General features: G+C 35.2%; 1 protein-coding gene across 2 annotated transcripts in view; it reads left to right on the top strand.

The window, feature by feature from the left end:
- The window catches only part of LOC128859768 (CD82 antigen), a 134,282-nt gene that overhangs the window by 38,012 nt on the left and 83,305 nt on the right, over positions 1 to 12,965 (top strand). The window contains exon 2 of one of the 2 annotated variants that reach the window (XM_054096831.1): positions 6,473 to 6,581. The exons of the other annotated variant lie outside the window; for it this stretch is intronic. The gene's annotated coding sequence lies outside the window, so the exon portion shown is untranslated. The remainder of the gene's footprint in view (positions 1 to 6,472; positions 6,582 to 12,965) is intronic. 2 annotated transcript variants of the gene reach the window in all.

A 12,965-nucleotide genomic window follows, 5' to 3' on the forward strand; every position in this document is an offset into this window, starting at 1 on the left:
CAAAAAATGGTCTTTCAAAATGGTTTTCACAGATCCTTCTGATATTCCGATCATATCAGTAAGGTCTTTAACAGTCAACCGACGGTTTTTGACCACTAACTCCTTCACTTTATTGACGTGTTGGTCATCTGTTGACGTCGATGGTCGTCCGGAGTGCTAGAAGTCATCAACACGTTCTCGACTCTCTTTGAAGTCTTTGTACCACTTATGAACATTTTTCTGCGACATGGTCGAATCACCTAAACGTTTCCTCAGCCGAAATTTCATTCCGCAAACAAAATTTGATGGCACTGCTCTTCTCAATCAAATCAGACATTGTAAAAGTCGAAAAATGCACTCTTGGTCGTTTGGTAAACACAAGCGTAAATATATTACTGATAATGACATTCACATGAAAGTTGGCCCTGATGTTATTAGCAGTGCTGCCAACTCATGAAAAAAATAACTAGAGCGAAATTTTTATCCCGCAAAGTTTGACAAATAAATTCTCCTTGCTTTTTGCCCACAGTATAAAATGTCATCTTTGTCTATCATTAAGAAAGTGCTTGAAACCAGGCTTCTGAAATTACAGCTCGAGCTTTTTTGTGATGTAATTGGATTTGCTCAAAGTGACAGTAATGAAAACGACACAGAAACTTTTAAAAAAAATAAATCAATAAATAATACAAATCAATATACGCAAACTTCCTTAAATCGGAAAACTTATAATTTATTCGACGCGTTGATAAATGAAGTTGAAATATTTTGTAATGGTGAAGAAGGGAGCTCATCTTTAAAAGGCTTATTACTTTTGACAGTTCCGCCGACAAGTGTTGAGGCCGAAAGATGTTTTTCATCAGCAGCTTTTGTATGTAACAAGTTCAGGTTAAGATTAAAATACGCCAATTTAAATGTTTTGTTGTTCGTACGTAAATATTTAAACTGCAATACTAATAATTATTTTTTCATGTTTATTTCTAAATATGATTTTAGTTTGCTTTATGGAATCGAATAAATATGTTTCGAGATTTTGTTTTGGTATATTTTTGTGCACCGATTTTTTATAATAACTACTACACAAACACCTTGTACTTGCTTTCTTATTTTTGATATACGCGTCCCCGAATCACAGGGTTTTTAAAATAAAACTTAAAATTTTATTAAATAATATGATTGTATATTATATTTAAATGCTTTCAGTCTCTGAATTTTATTTTTCGCTAATAATTTTAATATATTTTAGTTTTTAGTGATTCCCAAAGTGAATCCCGGAGGAAATCTCGGTATACCGGAATTACTTTAAAAATATTCCGAAATCTTAAAATCATAATTTTTCGCTAATATTGGCATCTCTTGCACTTACGAAGTGTGTTCAAAAAGTAAGGTAACTTTTACAAATTCACGGGCAATGTAAAGGGTCTTTTAAAGGTGACTTCCAGATGACAGTAGTGAATAATTCCTAGATGTACAATTTTACACGAACAACGCGTTAAGATAATTAAAACTTATTACGAAAATAGTTGATCTTTAAGAGCAATACATCGCAAAATTCGTGATTTGTTTGGTGGAAATAATCGGCCAAATGAGTCAACAATTTAATTCGACGAAAGGGGATTATTAGACCAAAAACGTTCAACGTTCTGTTGAAAATACTGCTGCTGTGGCGCAAAGTGTGGCTGAAAACATTCAGCATCGATATCTCGACGTTCTCAACAATTAGGTATTCATGAACCAACTGTGTCATGACAGTGCGACGAAATTCATGGTCAGCTAACTTGGTAGTAGAACGCAGAAGTTAAAGCAAATTAATATCTCAGCCTAGATTTCTACACACTGGTGTTCCACAAAGGCCTATCGTTGGTCCACTTCTGTTCAGTATCTTGTCAATGATGTTTTTACCGCATTCTGATGATATACAATTGTACTTGTCCGGTATTATTTGCCTGGTTTAAGACTTATTATATGTTTTAAAATAAGCTGCGATTTGTTTGCTATTTCTGTTTGGGCTAATGATAACTCTCTATGTTTGAATGCATCAAACTCATATGTCCTACCTATGTTATATGTAATAATGTGGAGTACGTTGATAATTACCCTCAATTGTGGACAGGTACCAGTTCCCTTAGCTTTACGGATAAGGAACAGCATTTGGGGTTTATACTTAACTCAAAACTGACCGGTGGTGACCATATAAATAGGGTTGTGAGAAGTAAAATTATATGCTAAGTATAAGTATTGCGAAAGCTTAGAGTCTCTGCAACATTCACGCCAAAAACGAGGAGCAAATTAATTATCAAGGTATTTATGCTACTCATTGGCGTACTGCAAACTGGATTCAATGCCTTGCCACAATCTTAATGTGGCATTTACTACTTATACGCGTTATGTATATGGGATTAGTAGATATAAGCATATCTCTGCCTGACGAACAAAGTCACTGGGCTGCTAGAAATTGCATATTTATGTGTAAACCTACTTTATTCAAGTTGTCTGACTATCTGTTAGAGAAGTTGATACCAGTATGGTCTCGGACACAACAGTTTCATTGTTCCAACATTTAATTACCTAGCATCGTCTAGATTATTTTTCATTAGAGTGTGGAACTCATCACTCGACATTGAAGACTGGATTTAACTACAAGTCACAAGTCTATGATTACTTAAAAAGTGTTTAATTGCATCGAAGATTTATAAAAAAGTTGGTACAGGTGTATTATATCTGAAATGGATTATTTTGAAAGAGTGAAATTATATATGTACATATAAATAAATATTTTTCGAAAAATTAACAGGCCAAAGAGTCGGCAGCAGCTTTTTTTTTTAAATAAGGTAGCAATACCGATACGATTAAATAACAACTTAAGAATTTTAATATACTTACATTAGTACATACATACATATTCACATGCATACATATCTATATGTCTACCTTTAGTGTGTTTATAATTAAGTGGCGCTAATACCACCTCTAAAGGCCTTTCGATGTCTGCTCTGTACCTATGTGAGCAGCATTGTTGGTACGTGCTTCTAAGCTTCTTTTGTCAGCCGGCTACTTTTAAAGCAGCAAGCTTTATTTAGTTTTCGTTATGCTACGAGTATACTCACACATATTTATTAGGTAGACACAGATATTGCGGCAGGTGACACCTTTCAGTTAATTATTGTAGGAAGCACAAACGAAACAGACAGATATAAACGCAGATAGGTAAATAACAAACCGGGAAAACAGTTGACATATTTTCTTTTTATGCATAAATAAGCATTTAGCCTTTTTATTAGTTGGAATAAAATCATATAAAATAAATTTAAATCACATTCAAATATTTGTTTATTTATTTATTTAGTCTAAGAATTTACAATCTTACAGACTACGAATAGCACAAGATATTTATATCTCCAGTTGGCCACGATTTTTTATATTTTACATAATATTACGTAGCCAGACCTGAACGATTCTTCATTTAAATCTTTTATCTTTTTTTATATGCTGTCTTATTATCTATGGTCTGTTGATTTTAGCTTATATACCTACAAGTAGCTGCTTTTATTTTTACCATTTTCGTTTTGCATAATTTTTAATTCATCTGTATTTTGATTATATTCGCCGTTTTAGTTTTTGTTATCTTTAATGAGTTATATAATGTACATAAACCAAGTGGTGGCATTGAAACATTAACCAAATGTGGAGTAAAACACGTAACGGAAGTAAAAGGAACAACCTTTAGATAAAGAAAAATAGAGCTGAAAAACACGTACGTACTTACATACATATATGTCATTTTTTTATGTAAATGTCAGAGTTTTGCTATAACAGTAATAATTTTGCTGCAAAAGTGAAAAAGTCTGAAATTTACACACAGTTCAACTTTAACTTCGTTGAACTTGAAAGAAGTAAATTTATCGAAAAATTATAAGAGATATTTTTTGTAGAGAGGTAAAATTGCTATCAGAATATGTATTTTTCATAGCTGTTAGTTAGCATACTAGAGAAAAAAAAAAGTTTATTCCAAAAAGTAGCAAAGTCCCATGTTATGTAAATGTGAAATATATCGTGTTTGGGGCAAGGTTTATTCTGAATATTAAGAGCTGATTTTGATCTGATAATTTTTCTTAGACGGAAAACTAAAAGTTTAGGGAGCGTCGCAAGAAAAATAATCGAATTGGTAAATAACGGACACCCTCAGACCTGCAGAAGGTGGATTTTTATTCTAGAAATATATATTTTATACTTATACATAAACCTACCCTCATTGGTTGTTTGGTCGGACTCTTCATATTTGCGGTGTATGCCTTGATGTTTTCCACAATTGGAGAGATGCTTTTTTATGAGAAGTTTCTTTTTTTCATGGTAAAGATATAATCGAAGATTTTCCACTGCCTGTCGAAGGGTGATTAGGTAGGTAGGTGAAATGGTTGAAGTGCACCTGTCACTCCTCAAGTAGCGTTAAATCGCCGTTTTGACACCGTTATGATCTGCCCAACAGGCAGATATCTGCAGCCAATCAGAGCTGTTGACATAATGGAGAAGATTGATTAGATTTAGGTAGGCGCACTGCCCCAGACTGTCGAAGAAAGGAGCTCCAGTGACCTTAGTCTTTTAGCTGCCAAACCCGGACATTTACAGAGAAAATGCTCAACAATCTCCTTCTCTGAAAGGTCCCCACAGCTTCTGCAAAGGGTGTTAAATGGTAACTCTAGCTTTTCCGCGTGTGTGCCGATCGTCCAGTGACCGGTAAACACAGCTACGAGTATGGAAATTGAATGGCGAGGAGTCCAAAGAACTTTCTGAGTTCTTCGTATATCGTATTGGGGCCAAAGAGTTTTCGAAATAGCACATGAAGAAATGGAGCTCCATCTTTTCTGCGCTTTCCTGAGAAATAATTTGTGCAGTTCCCCTTTAACAACTGTCAAGGGGATGCCGATGACCGAGTAGGAGGTCTCTGAGGCAGGCCAGTCCCCTTCCTGGCAAGCTCATCAGCAATTTCATTTCCCTCTATGTTCCCATGTCCCGGAACCCAGATCAGAGAAATATTACGTGCACACCCAAGTGATTTGATCTTCTCTTTACAGGAGTTTACTAGTCAGAGCCTTAATCGCGGCTTGACTATCGTAGAAAATGTTAATACATCCCTCGCTTCCGCGTTCCTTAAGCATTTTGCATGCCTGCAAGATCGCAAAGACTTCTGCTTCAAAAACACTAGCAGTGTTCGGCAGTTTAAAGGAGATAGATAAATTGGCTGATTTAGGGAAAACCCCTGCTCCGACTCCCAATTACATCTTGGAACCGTCAGTGAAGACAGAGGTGCAAGCTTCGGTGCAGATTTTCCCCTCGATCCAATCCTATCTATTTGGAAAGATTGCTCTAGCACGACCCTCAAACTCTAGTTTGCGGATAGAGAGATCTGTTCGAAGTTCGGAGAAATACGGTGTTAACTGCCCGAAAATGCTTCCATGTCCCTTGAGAAATTGTTTCCAGAGACCAATCTCCTTTAACCTGATTGCACTTTGAGCTGCGATGGAAATAACGGAAAAGTCGATGGGAAGTAAGTGCAAAAGGACATTCAGGGCAGCACTGGGGCAAGTTTTACGTGCTCCGGTGATGCCAATGCATGCAGTCCTTTGCACCCTCCCCAGTTTAGTGACGAAGGGTGATTGCTTTTAGGAAAACTTTTTCTATAATTTGGTATTTCATGCCCAAACACTCGAACCTGTACACTTCTGAATGGTAGTCCCGCAGCAACCCATTTGGCTACAGCCGAAGTGTTTTTTAGTTACAGTTTTGATTGCTTTAAATTAAAAAAAGAAACAACACCAAACTCAAATAATTTCGCATTTTGGGCTCACGCACTCTCTGATGGGTGCAATCCTATTTCTATCAATCTTGAATGCAAATATGATTTGCCTCATCTCACCATTAATTATTGAAAAACTTTAAATTGAATCATTTAATTTTCACTTCCCAAAATTATGTACGTTGGTTCACGCGAGCATACATTTTCCCGTAGACTTGTATGTACTTTTAATTGTTGTTAGTGTTTAAGTTGATTTCAAAGCGTAGTTATGGCCTTCTAAGGTAACTCATTACGCTATTTATTGTTATTGATGTATTTTGTGACATCAGATTACTTTCGAGCCATTACCAGCTTGCATTGTGGGCGATAAGTTCAATCGGTTTTTATTTAAACTTTTATTATTATTAAACTTTTTAGTATTTTAGTATCAATTAAAAACAAGTTAAAACTTATAATTTAAAATATATATTGTAAAAAATGTGTAATACATACATACTCTTGTGTAATATATGTAATATTATATATGTACTAAAAATAACAGTAATATTAATTGTGTCAGATATATTCATGCAATCGACACGAGCTTAGCACGAGCCCGCTATTAAATTTAGAGTCTTCAGTTTTGTTCTGCTACGTATATTCCACACACCTACATACAAAAAATATACATAGGAGACTTGTTTTTTTCGGTTATTTTTACAGAGTTTTAGCGTACACCCGTGAGACTGAGTCGAGAAAATTATCACCTATTCAAGTTGTATTCGCTGCTACTTCATTCATAGAGTTGGATTTCTGAACCATAAGTGAAATTGTAAGTACATTATCATACATAATTTGTAACCAAAAACATATTTATAACTATTCAAGTCTTCGTAACAAAACTTAAATAAATACAATACTATGCAGTCAACATATTTTGACGTTACCGTTAAGAGGAAAATATTTTAAATTTTAAGTTGCGTTTCCATACTCGTATATGAAAATTTTTTTTGCCACTCTTAAACTTGGGAAATACTTAAACCTTTATAAATACTAAGACCTTTACAACCCCAACCTGAGCTAGTATGCCGTGTTACAAGTTAATCAAACAGCATTAATCTACAATAAAACGCCTTCTTTGTCAAAAATGCGGTGCTAAAATCGGTTCGGACCAACATTTATATTATACTAGCAACCCGCCCAGCTTCGCACGGGTATAAATATATATGTCACTCACTGAAAAAATGGTTAAAATCGATCCAATAGTTTTGGCTTATTCATTATTGCCCGTGGCCCGCACGCGTTAAATTTGGAGTAAAACAATTCCCCTTTCTTTATAGCATGAAGATTTCCTGCTATCTTTGGGATATCTAAATTCATACCCTACATTTTTGCATATTAACTTTTTGCATTTTTACATATATATTTATTTTATTTTTACAACAATTACTATATTACAGAATGTCTTTATATACAACGTTCATAGCCTTCTTGTCATTAGACAATACAAACATGTTTTCTCTAGAGGTTACTCTTGAAAGAGCGACATACAGTTGGTCATGTGAAACACGTGAACAGTCAACACTCAAATCTAAGCCTGCAACGTTGAAGGTTTGACCCTGAGATTTATTAATGGTCATTGCAAAAGATGTCTTTACCGGAAATTGTAAGCGTTTAAATTGGAATGGTAGATCCGATGGTATCAGAGGGATTCGGGGAATCAATACATCTTCTCCGGTACCACATCCTGTGAGTATTGTGCACTCTATTATGAAAGTTTTCAGTGATTTTACCAGCAAACGCCTGCCATTGCAAAGTTTATGTGGACTTAGGTTTCTTAATAAAATAACAGGACAACCTATTTTCAGCTCCATTTTGTGAGGAGGGAGTCCAGACGGTTTCAAAGAATTTAGAAATTCTGTAGGAAATTGAACAGTTTCTTCCAAATCGAGAACAGTATCGACCGAGTAGTATATTTTCGTCGGCGCATCAATCTTTGAAATAATCAAGTTATTTACTTTATCTACTTGTTCGTTAGTTGGTGACAGAATAGCTCTTTCTTTAAACCAAGATATTGTCTTATAACTTATGTTATCAATGTCTGGATAGACATTGTTGACTAACTCTTGGATGTTGTCTATCAAAACACAAAGGTTTTCTAGGTTAATCCTTCCCTCACTTTGTGTTAATTCTCCATTGCCAACTTTTAGCAGCATCTCTGGAAATAGCCTGTTCTCACGCGAAGATGACGAAATCCTCATATTAGTTTTAAGCTCTAATTTATTGACATACGACTAAAGGAGGGATCTTTTTAGCGAAGCATTTATTTCGTCAGCACGTGTTCCTCGAGTCACAACTGGTAGGATTTGACGGAAATCTCCTGAGAACAGAATTGTACATCCACCCATAGGTGCATTTTTGTTGCGCAAATCGCGCATTGTCCTATCCAGTGCTTCCACAGACGTCTTGTTTGGCATGGTAGCTTCGTCCCAGACTATTAATGAGCAGTCACGCATCAATTTTCCTGTATTGCTCTGTCTAGAAACACTACAGACGCTGTTATCATCATCGGTGGCGATTTTCAGCGGTTGCTTCATTGTAGAGTGTGTGGTTCGGCCTCTTTCCAAAAGAGTAGCGGCAATGCCGGATGACGCAACAGCTAACGCAATTTTTCCGGTAGATCTCAATTACTAATTACTGTTGTAATATCTTGAAAAATATTGTTTTTAATTATATGCTGTAAAGAGCCATATATGTACATAGATCTATATGAAAACAACAATGTATTTAAGGTATTTAATTGGATAAGGATTAATGTTGTACCCATTTGTTGAAATCGCTTCGAAAATAAGCTATTAGTTGTCGTAAAAAGTAAATGACAAAAAATGTTATTGTATGGAATTGATAGCAAACTAAACGCGCTCCGAATCAATAAAAACTATTCAAAAACTGTATTTTAATTATGTGCGATTTACTAATATAGAACCTGAAAATAGCGTTTTATTTCGCTGTAAAATTGTATGTACATATAATTATATGGAATTCAGTACATACATAGATACATATGTACATATGTCCGAAATGAAATAATGCGAGCGATTCGTAAATACATACATACATATGTCACCATACGATGTAATTCAACATTAATGAGGTGTGGTGAGATTATCGCTTAACGCCTATTGCTTCATTCGGTTGACAGCGAACACACACACAAACAGCTTTTTTTGGAAAAAGAGCTGCTTTTGTTTAAACAATTTTGGTTAAATAACAAATAAATCAATTATTTTTTTTGATGCAGAACGAAAGTAAATATTTCAAAGTTAAACTTCAAGAAAGTTTCATTTTAATTGGTTGATTCGTTTATGATTTATGGCCGTGAAAACAAAAAAATTATGTTTTTTTGCCACATTTTGGCCGATTGCCACGCCCCCTTTATATATTTCTTCACATTATATAGATATAAACCTTCCTCTTCAATCAATCTATCTTTAAAAAAAAACCGCATCAAAATCCGTTGCGTAGTTTTAAAGATTTAAGCGTATAAGGGGGCATAGGGACAGAAAAAGCGACTTTGTTTTATAATATGTAGTGATGAGACTTTCAGCTATTAGTCCATAGATGTCGCTAGGAGTATTTTTAAATATTTAATTTTTTTTTTCTGTCATCTGTCAACAGTATTCAGTTCATTGTTTGTTACGTTTAATACAACAATGCATTTTTGTCGCTCTTAAAAATGTCGAATTTCGTGTCTTCAAACTGTTTATTTGCGGACATCGTTGATTTTCTGTTATCAATTGAAGAAAAACGCGTCTCAAGCTCATCAAATGCTTATAGAAGCTTATGGTGGGCATGCTGTAAGTAGAGCACAGTGCTTCGGTGGTTTGAAAAATTCCGAAGTGGTGATTTTAGCGTGGAGAACGAGGGCCGTGGCCGGCCACTGAAAAAGTTTGAGGACGCCGAATTGCAAGCATTGTTGGATGAAGGTGCTGGTCAAACGCAATAAATGATGGCAGAGCAGTTGGGAGTGACCCAAAAACCCATTTCCAAACGTTTTAAAGACATGGGCATGATTCTTAAGGTCGGAAGATGGGTGCCGCCTGAACTGACAATGTGACAATGCACCGCCATATCGAAGAAGAGCGCCCTACGAATTGGTGGAGACATACGATTGGGAACCGCTGCTGCATGCGGCTTACTCACCAGACTTGGCGCCTTCCGATTATCATTTGTTTGCATCGATGGGCCACCCACTTTCCGAGCAGCGCTTCAATTCTCACGAAGAAGCCAAAAAATGGCTCGATTATTGGTTTGGGGCCAAAGACGGCCATTTTTTTTGGCGCGGCATACACAAATTGCCTAAGAGATGGGAAAAATGTGTCGCTAGCGATGGCTATAATTTTAAAGATTAAATTTGTAACCACTTTTTTGTTAATAAACGTTTGAAATTGGAAAAAAACTATATACATGGTATAACTACATGTCTCTTAATTTCTTGAGCTAAGTTTTAGGCCTCGAGGTCTTATCTGAGAAAGAGCAAAAAGAAAAATAATAATATAATATCGGGAAGTTATAGTCACATTTATGAATGCCCTCAACTCGAGTGTGCACCGTGTGCATATACATATATAAGTATATTAATTAATTAAAGACAGCTTTTTTTGAAACTCGGAGAACTTGGAATTTGCTTTAAAGCTGTGCTCAAATGCGCCGTTTTTATAGTTTTTCTTTTTCAGATATGCTACGAACGAACGAAAATAATAGTTCTAAAGAAATTTACCCGCTCTAATATACACATATTTTTATTGCATGCGAGTTGAAAGTCTTTTTTGCAAATTTTTCATCATTTCATCTTCATTGAAGCGTACAGACAATGACACAATTCATATGCACTACTATGCAAATACATATGCATGTATGTTTGTACTTCTACTTATCAATTAAATTTACACAACTGTTATACAGAAAATGTCCAGTGCCTATTCATGCTTGAGTACCTTTTTGACATATTTGTGTAAATGAAATATTGCATAGAGTAAAGTGGTCAATAATTTTCTGTTTAATGAAAATAAATTGGTTTTTTTAATGACGCTTCATTAGAAATACTAAAGAAATTATCTAAAATGTTTGATTTAGCCACACAATTAGTCAGCCCATAAAACTGTCGCCTAAAAGTTGTAATTGAAACGGCATAACAAACTGCATGTAAATATGATAAATTAAAATTATCTTATTCTTTAACCCAGTTTCCCATTATATAATAATATTTTGCAGTCAGTCCATTTTGTTTGTACGCACACATATTTTGTTCTCTCATTTAATAACAGACTCAACTTTGACATTTAATTAAGAATCAAAAAAACCACAAAATATATTAAATTATCATTAACCGCACAATTTTGCGTTGGAGTCATTAAAGACTAACGCACCAATGATTGTACTTATACATACCCTGTAGAGAAATCCACTGATGCCTACCTATTCTCTTCTAGTGAACCAATATCCAAAGAACAGTGCTTTTCTTTTCTTCTCCATGCAAGCAAATTTTAAGTCTAGTGAAGTCTAGGATGTAGTCTAAGCGAGAGTATAGCAAGTACTAAATGTTCCTTTGCTCCATTCTTATTTCAATCACGGAATCATGTATGCATTTTCCAAAGTAACTTTTTTACTAGTGCCAAGAGAATTGGTGAGGATTTGGTGTCCCTCATTCAGAGCGGCGACAGAGATTAAATAATTTGGCTATGAGATCTGTAGATCTGAGTATGGCCTCGAGATCTAGAAACAGAGTTAGTAGAGAGTAAGAAAAATCATGGGGAAAGGCCGACGAAGGCGAGGATATCCAAGCCACGATGGAGGAAAAGGTTGATGGCTTTTGTTTTTTGCTTAGTTTCCGCGACTTCATTTCATCGTGAATATATTTATGTCGACAGGCAGTAATTGGACAGTTCTATGTGCGAGTGCGTATTTTACATTTATTGGCCAGGATTCGCTAGATCTTGCTAGATCGGTTCCTGTGACTCTTTCTTCCACCATACGAACAAAGTTGGATTTATTGTATAGTGTAAAAGCGAGACTACGTGAAGGTCGATAATAAAATCCTGATAAGATAATGACAAATTCTTAGGGTTAATTATTGGACACAATTTGTACAGGGGTATGGAAATGCTCGAAGCCATCAATAAGGATACTCTTAAGAATACAATATTACTGAGATTGAAATGTAGAAAGGAGCGCATACTCCACAAATAGGAGGAGCTCGGTGCAGCACCTTTAAATTACTTTATAAATGTTTACTACGCCATCAAAGAAAATTAAGAGTGCCTAGCTTATCAATATGCCTTATTATACTTCCCTTTACCCAGTGAAGAGCAGGTCACTTCTAGCCGGACTAGTGCTTTTTCACTAAATCATTAATTCTCTACAGGGTTTGTTAAATATTACGTTTGCGTAGTTGGTTATTCATTTGTTCGATATCTATTGGTCATTTGAATATTTCACAACTAAAATTGTTTATTATTTTTACACACACATGCATTTTCCAGTTATGCGTAACGTTCACACATTTGAGTGCTTCCACAGAAAGTCGTAGCGTAAAATTAGCAATAGCTAATTGAAAAATTAGATGATATGGCATTTAACATCTGACAATAGGAAATAGAACAAAAATAGTAATATTTCATTTTACTATTGTGATCTGACCTACTTCAAGCTTTGTTAGTCTAGGAGCTCTTAAAAACTATCACTTATGCGATTAGAGATTGATTTTCTACTTCAAAAATGCCAAAACGACACAAACAAGAAACAAATTTTAAGTCTCTCTCGAAAGCAAAAGTGTATTATGGGTAAAATATTAGGAATTCGGGCGTTGGCCAGTGCAGGAATTTTTAAGAGGTATTTGGGCTACTGAAAGGGGAGCCACAAAAAAGGCTTTCGACAAAGCGAAACCACTACAAGGGAAAGAGATTGTAGAGGTTTCGCAGAAATGAAATATGTTTTAAATACTCAGGTTCGGGAAACTCAATAACAAATTCAGCGAACAGTCACTTGGCAAATAGCTTACTAGTTTTCCACATAACAGCATATAATGCCGATTTAAGCCCTTTTTCTCTCAGTTGCTTTCGGTTTATATCAAAATGAAATCAAATCAGTTAGGAAACGAAACTAGTTAGGATAATTAAAAATCTTCTGGTGTAAGAAGATGCTAATTCCCGGAGAC

Source organism: Anastrepha ludens, chromosome 4 (genome assembly GCF_028408465.1).
Source record: "Anastrepha ludens isolate Willacy chromosome 4, idAnaLude1.1, whole genome shotgun sequence".
Classification (NCBI taxonomy): Eukaryota; Metazoa; Arthropoda; class Insecta; order Diptera; family Tephritidae; genus Anastrepha; species Anastrepha ludens.